The sequence below is a fragment of the Vigna unguiculata genome, chromosome 11 (assembly GCF_037176805.1).
Source record: "Vigna unguiculata cultivar grain cowpea cultivar isolate G323 ecotype 2 chromosome 11, ASM3717680v1, whole genome shotgun sequence".
Taxonomy (NCBI): domain Eukaryota; kingdom Viridiplantae; phylum Streptophyta; class Magnoliopsida; order Fabales; family Fabaceae; genus Vigna; species Vigna unguiculata.
This window is the reverse complement of record NC_140802.1, coordinates 16,533,745-16,555,433: the sequence shown is the minus strand read 5'-3', so window position 1 is coordinate 16,555,433 and position 21,689 is coordinate 16,533,745. Positions and strand designations below refer to the sequence as shown.

General features: G+C 31.2%; 1 pseudogene; it reads left to right on the top strand.

Moving 5' to 3' along the window:
• Positions 1-1,677: 1,677 nt before the first annotated feature.
• On the top strand, positions 1,678-10,706 carry LOC146881580 (uncharacterized; annotated as a pseudogene).
• The last annotated feature ends 10,983 nt before the right edge of the window (positions 10,707-21,689 follow it).

Genomic DNA, 21,689 nt, shown 5'->3' with positions numbered 1-21,689 from the left:
ACACATACAAAATCATTTGTTTTTTATATTATTTCTTATATTTTTTATTTTCAGGGTTTAAATTCAGACTTACGTCAATATTTTGCCAATAGTCAGTTCTCACACATTGTGCTTTACGGTCCAAAGGCACGAGTTGAATGCAAGTTGTTGATTAGACCTAGATCAGTCAAGATAGGAAGTGGATGGAAACGTTTTCGTGAAGTTCATGGACTGGAGGAAAAAGATTTAATTCTTTTTGAGGTTAACGGTCAACAAGCAAGCAATGATGTCAATGTTCTTCGTAATATAAATGATTATTATCATCCGCTATGAAGAATCTGTAAACAATATTACTTAACAGATTGATAATCTGTATTTTTTATTATTATATTATATATATGTATATGTTTTACTATGTGTATTTTGAACTTCTGCAAAGTTATTTACTCATACCTGCTCCATATCTTCTTCCATATACGAAAATTTGTGGCATTTAATTACTGTCAGACACAAATCATATCATGTCTCTGCGTTTTAAATATTTTTTATATTTATTTAAATATATCACTTTCCAGAACATTTTTCATACACATCCCTTATAATACTTTTATAATATTTTATTTCAATGTCTATTGATATGACATTTTGCACTGCTTCATTATGTTTCTTTATCTTCCACCTTCCATGAGATTTCTTTTGCTGTAAGCATCCGTCATTTCATTAAATATTTAATTGTACTATTTATATTTCTTTTTATTTTATTTTTTTACGTTATTAACTTAAATAATCCAACATAGTGCCTTCTCCTTGAAGTTTCTAACAAAGTTCCTTCTCCTAGAAGATTCTTTGGCTTTTCTACACCACACTTTTATTTGACTTTTTGTAGAGATCCAACACAGTTTCTTCATCCAGAACACGTTTCACATCCATTCACGTATTCTTACAAGCCATTAACGTTTCCACTCATCACAGGTATGTACTTCATTTGTTTTATGTACAAATATAGTAGTCTTGCTGTACAAACGAAATGATATGAGATTTGCAGTTCTGAAATTTCGTCTAAGATATTATCGTTTGCTATCACTTTTTTCTACATTTCCTCTTTTGTGAATGCATAAGAAACCAGGATGTATTTGCAGTTTTTGATTCTTTCCACATTACTGTTTCAATTAATTGTTCACTGCTTAATCCATCACGCCAACAATTTTTTTATTCACTTTCAAGTCATCTGCTTCATGCTTTATTTTCATCAGAATGCTTCTCTCTTAATTTTCCTTTTCTATGAAACCTGTCAATAAATCAATATGAATACTTAATTTCTTCTGACATCAATAGTTGTTATTTGCAGGTTTCACCAATATATATTCGCATGACTTCTGTCAAAACGTTGGTACTCCATGTTTGAAGAGTCCTTATTTGAATATATTCTACTTTTTGCTTTCTTCTACCATTTCAAAAATTGCCATATCCATGTTTTGATTAATCGTTACACTTCTTTTACTCTCCTTTGACCAATAAAAAATAGATTCTGATAAAGTTATTATTTCAACCTTCTTTTAGTATTTCTTTACTTTAGTTGGATGAATTACAATTTTGTCTTATTAGTTCCTTATTTCTCTATGTAAGTATAAATATGTCTCGAATCTAATCCTGACTTTTTTACTTTTCATTTTTCAATATTGTTGTTGTGAGTTCAACATGTCTCTCTGTGAAGTTCCAAACCAAAGCCAGAGCGTAAGCGAAGTAAGTCCCCAGAAGGAAAATTGGAATATTATCGTTAGGGTCATTCGTTCATGGTTTGTTCCTGATTTCACTAAACAGAGGTGTCCTTTTTCCATGGAGTTCGTTATTCAAGACAAAGAGGTTATTATTCATGTTATTCTTTAAATTCTTCCATTACACCTACTTTTGTTTACAAATTTGTATGAATTAAATATTTGTATGCTAAACATATTTATACTTAAATTTATATATGTTCTTTTTATCTGTTTCAGGGTTCTAAAATACATGCTTCAATTAGACGTAGTCTAATTTACAAATTTCAGAATGAGATTTCTGAAGGCCATGTTTATGCCATACAAAATTTCAGTGTTGCTTCGAATTCTGGAATATACAGAACAACACACCACCCTTATAAGATAAATTTCCAGTTTGGTACAAAAGTTTCTTTGCTTAATGTTAATTTGGTTCCTGATATGAAACCACAATACACACCTTTGTCCTTCTTGATAACCACTGCATTTGATACTGATTATTTAGTTGGTAAGTCAATCTTTTTAGTTCCAATACTATTAATATTTTTATTAATAAACATTTATTGTTAAAGTATATGATTTAACATTTATGAATTGCATTTTAGATATTTTGGGATTACTGGTCGGAGTGGGGACTGAAAGAGAATTGTAAGTTGATGGAAAGACAACAAAATTAAATGTCATAGCAATAGAAGCTTATGGGTATTCTATATCTATACTATATTAAATTCCTTTTATATTTCTTTTCAAATAACGATTTGACATAACATTTTTTTAATCTTTAGGTTTCGAATAGAGTGTACTTTGTTTGGTATTTATGTGGATGAACTGAATGTATTTCTTTCAAGTGGAGAAGTACAAAATGCTGCTGTAAGTATAGAATTTGCGAAAGTCAAAACTTTTCAAGGTAAAATTTTGTTATTACTTTTACAAAGTACTTTGTACTACTTATTCCATGTTTCTCTCACATACACTATATTTTTAAATATAGATAAGGTTCAAGTTCAAAATTGTAAGTTCTGCACCCGTATTAAGTACAATGTTAACTTCAAGGAAGCATCTGAACTGAAATCAAGGTAATATTGAAATTGTTCTTCAGTTTATTCGAACTTTATAATCCATTTTTGTAACAATATTTTCGTTACTTTGTAATGCAAATTATCCTTCATTTGCTCAACTTGATATTTCAGATGTACATACATTCAATAATAGATTTATTGTTTATGAGAACAACTATATTTTCTTTTGCACAGAATGTTTGAGAACAATGAATCTCCCTCTCAAGGATTAACGCAACTTTCTCAGACTTCCAAAAATATTGTCGAAGAGGACTTTTTAACACTTACACCTAGGACCACCATTCAAGGTCTAAAAGATTGTAAAGAGGTTAGAATAGATTTTTTTATTATTGTGCAATTTTTGTTATTCACAATAATCTCTTGATTAATGTTTTTTATATTGAAAGGTCACCACTTACATATTGTTTGGAACAATTAAGCATATCTTGGTTGACGATGACTGGTGGTATACTGCTTGTGTGTGCAACAAAGCTGTTTATCCAGATTCCAAGATGTTCTTTTGTGAGAAGTGTAACAAGCATGTTATAAAAGTCTTTCCAAGGTTAACTAATTGTTTTTTAATATTAATGTCAATTTAAAACAACATTGTAATTAGAACTTTTGTTCATTAATTTTTTTTTTTCAATTTTCAGATATAGGATTAAGATCCAAGTTATTGACTCTTCCGATTCAACCACATTTGTCCTCTTTGATAGGGATGCAACTACCCTTTTCAAAAAAACTTGTGCTGATATGTTAGACACTCATGATAAGGTATACTCTTCAATATATCCACTTATATATTTAATTACACAATGTTTAATTATTTTGTTTTTGTAGATGAATTCTTCTGGAAATTTGCCTAAGCAGTTTGATGAGTTAGTTGATAGAAGTCTGCTTTTTAAAGTGGAAGGTAGAAACAATCAGAATTTCAAACTTGAGCAATCTTTCAGAGTGAAGAAAATATGTGTTGATGTTGATATAATTGAGAAATTTAATGATTCTTCGTTGAAATCTGTGGTAAGATATAATTTACGATCAAATTTGTTACATTATAATCTCATTATAATGCAGTTATCTTTTTCTTTTTTATAATCTCATTATTTATACCTATTTGAAGGATGTTTATGCTGGGAATGGTGAGTTTAGCAGGGAAAAAATGCGTATAGTCAATGAGTCCACCGTTAATATTTCAGATGTATACAAATTATATAAATGTTTTTGACATGATGTATTTTTTTAATACTTTTAATCATGTTATCAATTTTGAACATGTACTGTAGGATTTATTAGTCTGATTTACCAAAGAAACAATTGAGTGTGGATCCCAATCACCTGAACTAATCCAAGATAATCCAACCAACGATGATGCTAACAGTTCACATAAGAGAGAATCTGGAAAGAAGACTGCATCACTTGAATCCATCGAAGAAGACAATGTTCCATTGAAGCTTTTAAAATGAAATATTAAGAAGAAAAAATCAGTGATTTGAGATCTGATTTTAGTTATTCTATTTCAAGACAAATTTTTTTATGCCTTTCATTTTGGGAATGTAATATGTCTACGCATCGTTTTGTCTTTAATTTCATCTGAACTACAACTTCTATGTTAAATTTCATCTTTAATTTCATCTGAACTACAACTTCTATGTTCAATTTCATGATAACAATATTATGCGCTTTTGAGTTACATTATTTATATTTTTATTTATTTCATATGCTGGTCCACAAGATATTGTTGACATTTTTCAATTTTTGTCAACAAATATGACTACCAGCTACATCAAAACTTATGAAAATTGATTTCATTTTGTAGCATGATGTAATGAAAGTCGTAAATAACATATCTTTTGTGAAAAAGATCTTTTGTTTAAACTTGTGTGACTCATAAATAAGATATATCTATTTTTTCTGACAACAGAATTTATAAATGTCTATTTTTCATAATATTTACTTTTCATAAATAAGATAAATATGGCAAAGCAATTATCTGTTGACAGATTTTAAGTTGGCACAACAGAATTGGATGCCATATACAATTTTTATTGACTATTTTTTTTGACTTATCTTCTGTTAATTACTAACTTATTAAACATTGTACAATATAATTAAGATATTTTTATACAAAAATTACGAATGAAATATTATATTTTTACGTATAATATTATATATTACAGAAGTTCATTTTTGGAAATTTGTTATTGGTATATATTACATATATTATATTATGATATTGTGTAGCATAATAGAATAATTTAATATATCTTTAATAACGTTATATCTTTTTAATGTTTTATTCTTTTATTATCGTCTTCCCGTTTTCCAATGCAGTAATAATTACATTACTGTTGAAGAATCTATTTGTAATCGTCCCGTCTTTTCATGTGTCATTTGTCTTCTATAAATAAATATTCATCTCCATTCTACCATGAAGATTAAACTTCAAGATCAGTTCAATCATATTCTACATTCTTCCAACTTTTACTCTACTATCTCTCTCAAAGTCCAAGCAAATGGAAAACAACTTCAATGAAGATGACGTTATTAATAAAATGATTAGGTACCAATTCTCTATTATTCACCTTCAGGACGAGGTAAGTTCATTGTCAAATTTTTCATACATATTTTCTTTTACAAGATTTCTTCTACTCTTTTTATTTGTGTGACGGATTTCTTCTTCTCTTTTACAATATCCTGATTTTAACCTTAACTAATCCATTTTTTTCTTTAAAAAATTCTCTCTTTGAAGGCTGTTGGTTTTGTGGATCGTGCATTCGCCATTCTTTATGATGACGATTTTGAGCGTCAATGGACTTTAAAAGATGAAGAAGGGAATAGACATGTGGTTACTTATAACAAGAATTTACAAAAACCAATGCTAATTGGAGGATGGACTAAATTAAGGCACATATATGAACTTCACAATTCCCACACTATTTATTTTGGATATGTGGGTGATTCTTGCTTCCACATCACTGTTTTTCCCAGTAAATGCAAACCTTTGTCTATTGCACATTTTCTTAAAAGAATTGAGGCAGATCAACCCCTTTTCAATGGACCGAAGTTGCATTTCTTCATATTTCTGAATCCAAATCAATGCAATGCTAGCCATCTGGTGAGATTCATTTCATATTTTTTACTAAATGGATGTTTATTTCATATTTTTATTTATGTTTCCAAATTATTTTAAAAATTTAATCCATATAATAATTTCATTAATACTTTATGTATGTTTTAGGATTTGCCAGCTGATTTTGGCAATTATCTTAGTCAAGGAAGATTTAAATACATTTTTCTTTATGGACCGCGTAAAACAGTGAAGTGCAAACTACTGTTGAGAAATCATCCTAAGAAGTCTAGCAAAATTGGAAGTGGCTGGAAGGAATTTTGTACTGCTCATGGATTTCATCAAACTATTGACTTGGTGTTTGAAGTGGACCACATAAAAAGCAATCAGAATGTCAAAGTGCTAACATATTGTAATTTTTAATTTACAGTTAGTATAAATAGTTTTCTTTTTATTTATGCCACTTATGTAGTTTTCAACCTAGAAGTTTTTTTATTTTCAGCAATGCATATGTATAGTTCTTCCTTCTTATCAATGAAATCTCTTTGAAGCTTCTCTGAATTTCTCTGAATTTCTCTGAAAGATGAAAAGTGATACATGTTATGGTATGATATTCATAAATAAAATTATTTTGTTCTATAATTCAAATGAAATATATATGATTCAATTGAAAGATTAATAGTTGGACGAATAATGAAAAGTTCTTTGTTCTATAATCATATGTATAGATGTATGTTGCTTTAGTATGTGCATACACTGACTGTATGTTATCATTTTCACACTGTACATATATGATACCAAAAATGAAATGACTAACAGAGTCAAGCATTTTAGGTCAGTGAATATATTAACTAATTTGATTATATGAAATATTTAAATACATGTGTTGACATGTATTCTCTTTATTATTTTTTAGTTCAAACACCAAGGAATCTGTTATAGATGAATCATTGGTTGCTGATTTGATTGAAATGATTGACAATCACAATGTTCTTGCGAAATCTTTTAGAAGAGTAAGAGATTTGTCACTGGAACATATGGAATCAGATTTCACGCTAAGACTATTTAAAGGCAGAAACAAAGACCCTAGAGTCTACAATACACCTTCATGTGATGAAATAGCTGCATTTATAGTTGGTGATTTTGGCAATATGGATGTAGGCAGAGATATAGTGGTCAAAAAATGTTCTGGTGAATTAACCAAACTGCACGAAACTCACACAACTCTCATTCCACTACAATATCCTCTGATGTTTCCATATAGAGAAGATGGTTATCAAGAGGATATCCCAATAAGAGAATCTCATTCAAAAACAAAATCCAGGGTAAGAGTTAGAATTTCTTTGCGAGAATTTATTGCCTTTGGAATACAACAAAGAGCTGTAGAAGCAGGAAATATTGTGAATGCATGCAGATTGTTCCAACAGTTTCTGGTCGATTGCTATACAATGGTTGAAGCCCAAAGGTTGTCATTCATCAGAGCTAATCAGAAGTTAATTCGCTGTGATATTCTTAATGGATTACAAGAAGCTGTTAATAGAGGAGAGACAAATCCTTCTTTAATTGGAAGACGTATTGTCTTGCCTGCTTCTTTCACTGGTGGTACCAGATACATGTTCAACAATTGTCAAGATGCTATGGCAATTTGTAAAAAATTTGGATATCCGGATTTGTTCATTACTATAACATGCAATGTGAATTGGAGTGAAATAAAAGAATTTGTCTTAGCAAAAGGCTTATCAGCTTCGGATAGACCTGATATTGTATGTAGAGTGTTCAAAATAAAGCTGGATGAAATGATGACAGATTTTAAGAAAAAGGACTTCTTTGGAAAAAGCACTGTAGGTATGTTATATATGAAGTAATATACATTATATAAATTTTTATTAAATTAAATTCTGACAACTATATTTATTTTTTATTTATATATGCAGGAATGTACACAGTAGAATTCCAAAAAAGAGGTTTACATCATGCACATATACTTTTATGGTTGGATGGAGAAAGCAAGTTGAAGAATTCAATTGATATTGATAAAGCAATATCAGCTGAATTGCCAAATGCTGATTTGTACCCCAAATTGGAAAAAGTTGTCTCAAGTTACATGATTCATGGACCATGCGGACCTGCAAGACATAATTCACCTTGCATGAAGGAAGGAAGATGTTCTAAATTTTATCCAAAAAAATTCACATCTTCGACTTCAATTGATGAAGAAGGATATCCATGCTATAGAAGACTTGATAATGGTAGATTTGTTGAGAAGAATGGAATTAAGCTGGACAATAGAAGTGTTGTTCCTTACAATCCACCACTTCTAGTGAGGTATCAAGCACACGTCAATACAGAGTATTGCAATAAGACCAATTCAATAAAATATTTGTTCAAATATGTGAACAAAGGTCCCGATAGAGCTACTCTTAAAATAAGCAACAACTCTGCACAGTCTGAAAAATCAACCATTATTGATGAGATCAAAAGGTATTACGATTGTAGGTATCTATCACCATGTGAAGCTGCTTGGAGAATATTTGCTTTTGACATCCATCACAGATGGCCTCCTGTTCAGAGATTGACCTTTCATTTTCCTGGCCAACAATCACCTTTGTTTAAAGATGATGATGATATTAATGTGGTCTTCAACAGATACGAAAATGCTAACAAAGTTTATGAGGAAGGAAAACAATTGACTTATTCAGAATTTCCAAGCAAATTTGTGTGGTTTGCCAAAGAAAAAGAATGGAAACCAAGGAAGAAAGGCTACAACATTGGTAGACTTACTTATATTCCTCCTGGGTCTGGAGAACTTTATTATTTGAGGATATTACTGACCATTCAAAAAGGTTGTATTGATTATGAAAGCATTAAGACAATTGATGGAAAGTATTATGAAACATACCAAGAAGCTTGCTATGTTTTGGGATTGTTGGGTGACGACAAAGAATATATTGATGCAATCAAAGAAGCAAGTGAATTTGCTTCTGGGTATCAACTTAGAAGATTATTTGTTACTTTGTTGTCGATGAATACAATTTCTAAACCAGATATAGTTTGGAATTCTACTTGGAGTATCTTATGTGATGGAATTTTGTACCAAAAAAGGAAGGAGATGAACTTACCAGGTATTTTATATTTTTTTTAATTTGCTATACATATATATTTTAATTGTATTATTTACTTATTGCAGGTCTTCAAATTCAGAATGCTGAATTACAAAAACTATGTCTGCTGGAAATAGAGGAAATGCTAATGTCAAATGGTAGAACTTTGAAAGATTATCCTTCATTACCTCAACTTGATCTTTCAGATGTACATACATTCAATAATAGATTTATTGTTGATGAGCTGCAATATAATAAACAAGACATGGCGAAAGAACATGACAGTTTGTTTAAAACACTGAATGATGAACAAATTCATGTATATCAGGATATCATGACAGCTGTTCTTTCAAAGAAGGGAGGATTCTTTTTCTTATATGGCTATGGTGGTACAGGTAAGACTTTTATGTGGAAGACATTGTCGGCTGGTCTAAGAAGCAAGGGCATGATTGTTTTGAACGTAGCATCAAGTGGAATTGCTTCTTTATTACTTCCTGGTGGAAAAACAGCACACTCTACCTTTTGCATCCCACTGTTAATTAATGATGAATCAACTTGCAACATAGCACAAGGTAGTCTCAGGGCAAAACTTCTTATGGCAACCAGTTTGATTATCTGGGATGAAGCACTAATGATGAATAGAATGTGCTTTGAGGCATTTGATAGAACACTAAGAGATATTATGCGAAATGTTGATGATGCCAATAAAGACAAACCATTTGGTGGCAAAGCAGTTGTGTTGGGAGGTGACTTTAGACAAATTCTACCAGTTATCAAAAAAGGATCTAGGTTTGATATCATAAAATCATCAATCAACTATTCAGAGTTATGGAATTGTTGTAAAGTGCTAAAGTTATCCAAGAACATGAGATTAAGTACTACATCAAATACTGAAACAACCAATGATATTCAAGAATTTGCTGATTAGATATTGAAGATTGGAGACGGGAAAATGGATCTAAATGAGAATGGTGAGTGCATGGTTGAAATTCCAGAACAAATCCTGATTACAAACACAGATTTACCTTTATTGGCATTGGTTGACTTTGTGTATCCTCAATTTGTGGTTAACATGTTGAATCCTAATTATTTTGATGATGGAGCAATTTTGTGCCCAACAAATGATTCTGTAGAGCAAGTAAATGATTTCATGTTGTCTTTAATTGGTGGTGAAGAGGTGACTTATTTAAGTTCAGATACACCTTGCCAATCTGATGAACAAGATGAAGTGCAATCTGAATGGTTTACATATGAATTTTTAAATGATATCAAATGTTCAGGGATACCAAATCATAAACTGAAGTTGAAAACAGGTGTTCCAATTATGCTCTTGAGAAACATTGATCAAGCGAAAGGTCTATGCAATGGCACAAGATTGCAAGTCAACCATTTAGGCAAGAATATAATATGTGCAACTGTAATTATTGGAAAAAACATTGGTGACAGGATTTTTATACCAAGAATGGATTTAGTGCCATCTGATTCAGGGTTGCCTTTCAAATTTCAAAGAAGACAGTTTCTGATATCTTTATGCTTTGCAATGACGATTAACAAAAGTCAAGGACAAACACTTTCTAGAGTCGGCCTTTATCTTCCAGAACCTGTATTCACACATAGCCAACTATATGTTGCTATTTCTAGAGTCAAAACCAAAAGAGGATTGAAAATACTTATATTGGATGAAGATGGAAAGGTAACAAACACAACTAAAAACGTTGTGTACAAAGAAATTTTTGAAACTCTTTGAAAAGAAATCAATTATAGGTATGTCATTTCTATTTTTTTTTTCATTTCAAAACTGTTATAAATATATATCAATTGATTTATGTTATTTTCTACCATGTAGGAAAATCATGGTACAGAAAAAGTTGAACAAAGAAGTCATTGTGTACACAAAAGGAAATTATGTACAAAACGAATTTATGAACTTCAATACCAAAGGATACATTCTAGGTATGTAATTTATTCTTTTTTCATTCTTATATTAACAAAGTAGTGTATTAGTCATATTTTTGTTGTTGGTGGTTGACGATAATATTCAATGAAATCAAATATTAACTTGACATACCACTTTAATTACATTCTAAATTGATCTATTCTATTGATAAACTTCAACATCTTTTTAAAACATTAGATTCTCATCATATAGATTATTAAATATCCAAAAACCCATTGCTATTACCACAATTATTACATATAAAAAAACCCGTGCGTTGCACGGGTAGAAGGACTAGTTAGCATACATTAAAGTAGGATTTCTTTTTTGCTTTTAGTATTTTATTCAAATTAAGTACTTTATGTTTATGTACTTGAAATTTTAAACCTTTATTCTTAGTTGAACTCCTACTTCCATTTGCAGATTCCTTATGTTATGGTTTATGTTGTGAATTATTTTATTTGGAAAATGTACTCATTATAATGTCAGTTTTTTATTTAATGTTGATTTTAAAATAAACATAAGGGTATAATCGATCAATAATGACTATAACATTATAATCGCTGATGAAGGATTGACCCCAACCAAGGATGGAGGCAAATGCTTAAGAACACTAAGCATGTTTAGAAAGGAAGTTCACTAATCATTCATCCCTTTCATTTGTGTTTGCTATTTTTGATTCCATAAGTTGAGTTAGTTGAATCAACTTTAGTTGACTTGTTGACCTTTGACTAGGTTTGACTTGTTGACTATAGTTGACTTGACTTAAGCCAACATGCTAATCTATGTTTATTTGCTTTGTAGGTTAATTAGGAGTAAGAAAGCAATGCTAGGTGGCGCATGGTGATTGGTGAGCATAAATGATGTGGAGGAGAGAGTAAAGCAAAGGCATAAAGCATAAAGTAAAAGGCATGAAGCAAATGTACCTATGTACCTTTGGTCTCCTTTGTTTTTAGCACACTTTGGCCACTTTTTGGAGACATATGAGACACATTCTTTGTCTCCTTTTGTGCTAGAACGAAATTAGCCTTGCACACACCATAGTTAGCTCTTTTGTCTCTCATTTTTTGTAACCTTATTTGACCTAGTTTCTAGAAGCTAGGGTTAGGTTTTTGTAGAGACATCCTTAGGTATCTTTTATTTGCTTAGAGGCCTCTAAACTAGTCTATATAAGGGGTGCTCCTAGACATGTAAAAGGGTTGAACATTTTGAAGTAAAAACACTCTTGTGTCTCAACCATTTGTGAGAGTTTCCTCCCTTGGGAGTGAATACTTTTAAGCCTTATCTTGCATAGCAAGTGGCGGCACACATCCACTCATCTTCAAGGTTGCCATGGCTTCTAGCCTAGCCTTGTAGTGGCGTGCTTCTCACATTTTTACCATTTCTTTCCTTTCCATTTTATGTTTTCTTCTTCCTTTAATTGTTCTTGGTTTTCTATGGTTTATGTGTTTTCCATATCCTTTTTGTTTTGAAGCAATCCATCATCTTCTTCTATTGAGCTTTGTGAAAGGAACCTTCACATCTAGATAGCTTGCTATCTTAATGTCCAGTGGGGATTTCACTTAGCTTTCTTAATCAACTCACACCATATTCAACAATCTTAAAAGAAAAGAAGATAATCCTTCATCAATCGCTAAATAATTCAAATGTGTGTCATTAAATTTTTTATAGTAGTGTAGTAAAGTTAAAAACTATATTAAACTTTGATTAGCGCTAGTACTGATGGATCTATAGTAAGATAATTCTTTGTCCACACTAGAATTTATAGTATACTTTACCATTTTTCCTTTCATATACATAAATATTTAAGAAAAACTAACTAAAGTTCACAAATGTCTACAATTTTTATTTTGTGTGAAATTGTAATTTAGTCTTCACCAGATGAAGTATAAAAAATCTTCACAATCATAACAAAAGCCAAACAAAAATAGAGAAATGAGGTTTCAGATGAGCGGAATAGAAAAGGAAGTAGGTTTACACACCTCATACAACAAAATATAGCTTCCATTAATTCTTAGAAGCTTTGTCAACCACTACCGCAGTCTGAAATGAAAGTTGTTCATTTCATATACAGTGTTTGCACCATTACATGAAGAGAGAAAATACAAGTGGACCGGGATAGTGAAAAAGTATGAAAAACCAATAAAAATGATAGTTGTCACGATTTTAGATAGGGTTGTTTTGGTAATGTCCCTACCAGTTTCTTTTCTTATAGTTATAGTAGAAGAAACGTGAATGCACTACTGCAACTTAAACCCTTATGTGCATACTATGGATTTCTAATAAACAAAACTCACTAAAAATCCCAATAACTGAAATGCATGGTTGCAGCACATCAACCACATTTTAAGGAAAGCCTCCAACCCTCATTTGAATGAGATATCTCTATACACTAATAACATGAAAACATTGGGTTCATGCCAAGAACTTCATAACGTAACAAACAAACAAATAGTGAAAAAGTATGAAAAACCAATAAAAATGATAGTTGTCACGATTTTAGATAGGGTTGTTTTGGTAATGTCCCTACCAGTTTCTTTTCTTATAGTTATAGTAGAAGAAATGTGAATGCACTACTGCAACTTAAACCCTTATGTGCATGCTATGGATTTCTAATAAACAAAACTCACTAAAAACCCCAATAACTGAAATGCATTGTTGCAGCACATCAACCATGTTTTAAGGAAAGCCTCCAACCCTCATTTGAATGAGATATCTCTATACACTAATAACATGAAAACATTGGGTTCATGCCAAGAACTTCATAACGTAACAAACAAACAAATGGGAAAACCACCTTTCTACACCTAATATTCCCTCAAAACACTGCATATTATAGGTCCTTGCCAATCCACCTTTGTATGAGAGCTATGTTGTACCATTGGATCAACACACTGCATACTCCCAACAATATGGTTCATGCATGCAAGTCCACAAAGGTTCAAGGAGAACCCACCACCCCACACAAATGGGTTGACGTACCTAACAAACAAGGGAAACATATCGAATGCAAAATATAAAAAAAAAACAAAAGGCATTCAAGCATCGTGGTATATACATTAAATAAGAACCACACAAACTATGCATCAAACCACAAAAGAGAAAACTAATATACAAGTTTAGCTTCCTGTACTTCGTGTACTAATTCTTGAAGGTTACATTTCCCTCTACCTAGAACGCAGTAGTGCCACTACAATCTAGCACAGTTGCTCCTCTTGCAATCTCCACCTTCCCTCAAAATCCTACCCACAACCCTCCGTAGTTTTTTCTTGATTATTTTTTGCCTTTCCATTTTCTCCTCCCCTTATCTAATTTTCTAGTTAACATTCTAAAGATCTTGGTTGTTTTTATTCTTATGTCTAGCATAAGGATGTCAACAGGGTAGGTAGGGTACGGGTAGTAGCTCCCTAGTACCCTACCCATTAGACCAATATTCGCCTCGTACTCGTATTCATATTCGTGCAGGTATTCGTTATGCGGGTACCCACGGGTATTTACAAAGAAAATTTTAATATTTAACATTCATAACCTTCAATTCAAATAAAAATACAATGTAAACCATTCATACATTTCAAACAAAGTGCAATGGAGTTTTATAAATAAATGGAGATTTTTTAAAACCAATTGAGAAAAAATAACACAATCAAAATCAATGTGTTAATGTTTTATTCATGTTTTTCTATTTGTTTTATTAATTTAAATTATAGTATAGCGGGTATAGGTATCCACGGGTACAAATACTATGCTACCCATACCTGCCCCAATAACATGTTGGTATAAAAACTACCCATACCCGTTGTCTATAGGTATCCATTTCCTATCTACTGCGGGTTTTGTCCATGGATACCCACTGGTACAAATGTTTTTGACATCCCTAGTCTGACAACAATGAGTTTTAAAGAAGAAAAAAAAATAGCATATGAATGCAACAACATGGGCCCATGTACAATGTAGAGAGAAAGAAATAAAGAGGTGCATATGACTTACTAAATATGAGAGAGAAAAAAGGAAAGATAAAAGGAAAATAAAAACCACCTCGTTCTTGCACACCAACACGTACCACCAACAACTAAGCCACATGCCTTCTTATGATATTATGTGCACCACAAATTTATAAACACATGTATTCAACATTACCTAATCAAATAAAATAATTACAATAAATAAACAACAATCTTAATCAAGCAATTAAATATTTCCATGTGTCTTACAATATTGGACCACGTGACCACTACATCAACATAAATTCCTATTACGACATTAACCACTTTCCTGGGTCTCACAACTTTTATGGCTATAATAATAGTAATATTAATAGCTACTTTAGCTATTGCGCAAACATATATTAAGAAAAATTTGGCCCTTTCTTCAATGTCTCAATTGTGTTATATGATGTTAGCTTTACCTATGAAATCTTATCGAGGCACTTTATTTCATTTGATTACTCATGCTTATTCAAAACCATTATTGTTTTTAGGACCTGGATGCATTGTTCATTCAATGGAAGCTTTTGTCGGATATTCCCTAACTAAAAGTTAAAATATGGTTTTTATGGGCGATTTGACAAAACTTGTACCAATTACAAATTCTTTTTTCAGTAGGTATACTCTATCTTCGCAGTATTCCACTCATTGCCTATTTTTGGTCTAAGGATTAGATTCTAATGATAGTTGGTTACATTCACCAATTTTTACAATAATAGCTTGTTATGCAGCATGATTAACTACCTTTTATATGTTTCGAATTCAATTGCTTGTTTTTGAAGCATATTTAAATTTTCATTTTTGAATTTTAATGAAAAAAAATAGTTCATTCTATTCCATATCTTTATGGGTTGAAACAAGTAAAACTTAAAAGAGAAAACAAAATTTTTATCTTAGTTTTACTAAAAAAATGAAATAATTATTTTTTTATTCAGAAGAGATATCTACGTTTTGCTAATCAAAATATAAAAAATATAAAAATCTTGTTTTTGGTATTATCCATTTTTGCAATAAAAAATTGCTTATTTATATCCTAATGAGTCTAACAATACTATGTGATTTCCTATGGTTATTTTAGTACTCTTTACTTTATTTGTTGGTGCCACAAGAATCTCTTTCGGTTAAGCCAAAATACATTTGGATATTTTATCAAAATGGTTAATTCCGTTTCTAGACCTTTTACATAAATATTTTATACCTATTTAAAAAGTTACATTTATTAAATTTATATTTGAAAAAAAAAATCTTAAAAAAAAGTTGTCGATAATTTTCTAAATGTCATATATAATTAGTCATATAATCATGACTATATAGATGTTTTTTATGAAAAATCTTTAATTGCCAGTATGATAAGATTAGTGAAAGTAAATTATTTTTTTGATAAGAAAAGAATATGTGAAATTACGAATGGAATAGGTATTACAAGTGTTTTTTCTAGGAAAAGCTATCAAATATGTGGGGGTGGGCGAATAACTGCATATATGTTACCGTATAATTATATTTTTATTCGAAACAAATAAATATTGATGAATCTGACGAATATTGAACTTGGTAAGAAAAGAGGATTTAAAAATTGAAAAAGAAGATTATCAATGAAGGTTCTTTGAATACTAAAATTGCATATTGAATTTGGAATCTCGTATCCATAATTCAAAAAGTTTTCTTGACTATTGTCGAAGAACTGGAATAAAAGATCGGGTATAACTATGACAATTATTGTATGGGGTCTACCGAATGTTAAATGCAAAGGTGCATAATAGATAGACAAAAACATTATGAGTTGTGTCCTAATAAACCTAGTTGTTGTTTCTATTTTCTTCTTGGTTCCTTCTTCCACAAGTCTAGCTCGAAGAAGGAAGAGATAAGGGTCCTATGAAAAATGTGGTCATAAATCCATAATATAGTCCGACTATAACTATTGAATTAATTATCTTCATGCAAAAGAATACTACATTCCCCCCTATAAGTTCCAAATTAACTTACTCTTAGTAAGTGATTTTCTTCGAGGAAACATACTAAATGAATAATATCAAATTCTTAAAAATATATTTTTTAATCTTTGTAGTGTCAATTTTAATTAATCAAATATTATAAACTTGACAAAAAAAAGGACCAAACATGGTAAGTTTTGTTTCATTTTTCATTAGAAGTTATTAATAGTTTGTTAATTTTACATTTAATTGATTAAGCAAATCATTTTACATAAAATAATATTACAGGAATAGGAACTACAAGGAAAAACCCATATGTCGCAGTCGCTATTACAATCTCAATATATGTAGCCATTAATTACCACATATCTTATCACAACATATGGGATTAACAGACTTTTGGTTCCCAAATACACCACATGTTAATTTTTGTGAGTATATATATACTCAAATCCTGAAATCATTCAAAACCACATATTACTAATTTTTCACAAGACAAAGAAAAGTGGTGTTTTCCTAAAATAACTTGAACCTCGTCTTTAAAAGTCCATCAACATCACCATTGTTCCTCAGACCTGCAAGCAAGTAACATAATAAACCTACACACTTTTGTTTCATCGGCACACCCGCGGGTCTCGAAAACAAAGTCACATTTATTCATCATGGACATGAGGAAGATCGCCTATGCTGCTCTCATTGTTGCTGCCTCCATCAGTGTCGTGGCAGCTACCATCGAGGTTCCTGCCCCTGCCCCTGGACCTAGTAGTGGAGCCTCAGCTGCCATGCCGCTTGTTGGCTCCTTGGTCGGTGCCTATGTCTTGTCTTTCTTTGCCTTATTACACTAAGCTTTCAAGAAGCTAATTGAAGAATCATTAGCAAGAAATATTAGAAAGAATGGATGATGTGATGTTGTCACAAATTTATTTTATATGATAATTACATTACAAGGAATACCTGATATTAACTATGAAAATATAACATTACTTTTATAAATGGGACTTTGCTAACGTCACTGAAACGAATGCAAAAGCAAAAAAGAAGAAAAAAACACTAGTTAAAGTCGGTGCAATCCATTCTAAAATAAATAAAAAAATTAATAATAAATAAGTGCCAGTAAAAAAAAGGCACAAAATTGAACACAGTGTTCAATTTTATAATCAAAATTCAACCATAGCATTGGTTGTCGACGCTAATGACAAATAAATAAATAGATAAATTTATAAATAAATAAATACCATGGGCTATTCCGAAACTAAAATGTTGCAATTTAATTTTACTTTGAAAATTAAATGTAGAGTCTGCTAGATCGAGACAATGGAAGGATATATATAAAAACATAAGATATAAATTATTATTTTAGTTCTTAAATAGAGCGTTTTCCAAAATTAAAATCATCATATCAATCCAATTATTCTAAAGTTAGAATTCTTTTGTTAAACAGTTTAATCCATGATAGATATCCCTAAAAGTTATTTTAAAAGTTTTAACTATCATTAAAAGTTTTTTTCTAATGAACTCTTCATGTTTTTATTATTAAAGACTACCTTGTATTTAAAGTATTAATTCTTTTTATGGTGTACTACTTTTTTCATTCTTAATTTAATTCTTTTAGAATTTCTAATTACTTAATCATTTAATAGATTATTAAAGAATAACTTATATTTCAAGTCTTAACTTTTTTTATACTATTTTTTATTTTTAATTAAATTAAATTTAGAAAAAAATAATACACTTTTATGTCTTAAAGCATATATATATATATATATATATATATATATATATATATATATATATATATATATATATACTACAAGAATTCTGTAAATTACTGAAGGTATTACAGATGGATGTTATCGTGTACGTTACCGACGAATGTTGTTCGTCGAATGGTGTATTTTTCCGATAGAATAACCAACGAAATTTTCATGTGGAATTTACCGATGGATTTTGTCCGTCGGTTTTTTGTATTTTACCGATGGAATTACTGGCAGACCTTTGTTGTTGAATTTACTGACGAAACTAATTAACATATGGATGGATTTGTGTGTCGGTAATATCCTCTATGAAATCAGAATTTGGAATTCTGATTCCCACCCTTAATTTCATTTCGTCCCCTATTACAGTTAGAGCGAAAAACTCTGTTGCCCACTGCGACGCTGTCGAGTCCACACTGAGAACCTATTGAGGTTACCCACCATGTCGTGATTTTTGTGGCATTGTTGTTTGTGTTCTTGACCTTCCGTCGCTTTCGTGGGTAATGGAAGCTTGCCGGTGTCTTGTGGCATTGCTTGATCTTCCAACCCTTGAGGGACCTTATTGTGGTACCGTCGAGGGACCCTTCTGCGTTCACTGTCAGATCTTCCTTTGAGGTAAGTCCTCATTTTACCGATGTGGAGATGGAATTTGGTCCGACCATGCCTTTGTATTTGATGTCTACTTTAATTGATTTACTGAATTTGCTTTTAATTGATTTAGATTTAACGTTTGAATTGGTGTTAAGACTGCTACGAAAATGTTGTTATGAAATTCACGCTGACAGTGTTTGATAATAATTGTTTGATGAATTAGTGTTTGTTTGATTGAATCTATATTCACCTCATAATCATGTATATTTTACATACAAATCCCAGATTAGTAATCAAGTGCTGCTCCTAAACCAATTACTTCCCTATATTTTGCATACTTATCCCATGTTAGTGATCAATTGCTGCTCCTAAGCAAATTTCGTGTTCCAGCCTCAAATGTAGGACATTCAAAATTCCTAAAAAAATAATAAGATTCATAAAATTATTGGTATGCAACAAGATTATATAAACTATCATACAAGGGAGAATAAAAACAGGTAGGGGTGATACTATTGGCTATTCTAAAGTTAGAAACTGACTGGACCAACCTCAAGCCATAAAAAGAAAATGAAATTGGGGTTTATGGTGCCATGAGCTGGAAAATTTCCTTCTAAGTCATTAATTTGCATGGAATTCATAACTAAGTCATTAATTTGCATGGAATTATAACTAAGTCATAACTAAGTCATTAATTTGCATGGAATTATACCCAAAACTTATACAATTATGGGTTCAACAATGAAAAAACACTCCTTTGAAGTGCCTTCTTTATTTATAGATGCTAAAGAGATATACCCATTTGGAATATGACAAAAAATTCATCCTTAGTACCTCTTTGGCAGTTTGCAAGTTTTGCTGGGTATTAGGCCCAAATTCCTCCTTATCCAAAGCCACTCTCACATATTGAAAAAAGAAGTACCAACCCCCTCCCCAAATTGGGTCACTAATTGGGTCTCTTTAGCATTATCGATTGACCTTTCCATTTCTTCTGCATGCAGATTTTTGGTCTAATATTGTGGTATAAAGTATTTATAATTAAACTCTGCGATTTAGCGTATCAATAGCTTTAAGTCCTAAAGGGAATTAAAAAACATGTTGGCTTGGTTCGTTTAGTTTAGGTTGTATTTCTCCTCTAAAGAGCTGACGTGCATATGTGAATTGTGATTGACATATGAAAATGCATCAAATGTGATTGAAAGTGTTGTATAACTTGTAGCACCATCAAATGTGATTCACATATTCCTTAAAATGTGTAATTTTCCCATAAACAATAGGTTTTAAGTTCCTAGGTCAGTTGTCCTTCATCAACCTCAATTGTAGGGTGTTGCCTTTGTTTAACACTAACCATTAGAATGTTGTTCAAGTTGTAGCATGTCACTTTTCTTGGTCTATCACTTTGCAGGTCATCCTTTGCTATTTAAATGCAACTATAAACCTGCCAAACAATCTGAAAACTATGACAACAAAACTGATAACAAAATTTTGATCCTTTAAATTGGAAAAATTGATACAAGAATTCTTTAAAATAGCAAGGAAGATAAAAACTAAAGTAAAGAACTTTAGAAATCAATAATTTGAATCTAGTTGAATAGGGTTTCATTCCTTGAAAACAATAATTCAATCAAAATTCATAGATCTAAATGGTCACATTTTAAGTAATAAAGGTTGATTTTGAATCCATAAACCAAGACTAAATAAAGGCAAAGATTGAACCACTTATAATCAAGAGTACTATCACTATGGGATGCCTTGAAAGGTTGTTGACATTGTAGTCTAGCCTGCACCCTCCTTCTAGCAACAACACTTCATGGACTCTAACCTTAACTGTTGTTTGTAGGTATTGTTATTATGCTCTTTTCAGCTGCAGCTACTTTGACTCAACCTTTTGTTGTTGTTTTTTGGTATGTAGCCTTCTTTGAAATCTTCTTTGTTTGTAAATTATGTTGTTATAATGTGTTGAACTACCTCTAGATATTGCCTTTACAATGTGTAGTCTTTGGATATCCTACAATAACTGAGATATCTTAACCAATACAAGGACACATGTCTCCACTTAATTTCAATTCTCCCTTTTACATTGCGTTCACACTGTGTTCCATGTTGGACTACTTCCTACAAGTTTAAAATAGTCAAATAAGACTATAATTAATAGTAATCGCTAAAAAGTATGTAGCATGCAAATTATCACCTATGCAAACTTAGAATTGGTCCCTAAAGTAAGCTAAAAGTAAAACTGCACTAAATTTGAGAAAGTGTGAACAACTTGTGCTCCCAAGTTTTAAGTGGTAAAATAAAGCTATGGATGATCTGAACTTCTAAGTCCCATGTTCCTTTACTACCACAAAAGTAACACTTTCCTTGTTTGCCTTCTCACAAAACATAGCCGAAGTTTCTAGCCACCGTCGTTGGGTGTATGACCGTTGTTATAGTGGTTGGAGAGGCTTGAAGGAAACTTTTGTGATAGGGGTTGAACAGTTTATCCAGACTGCTCGACAATATAAATATTATCTTGAGGGAGGGATTAGATGTCCCTAC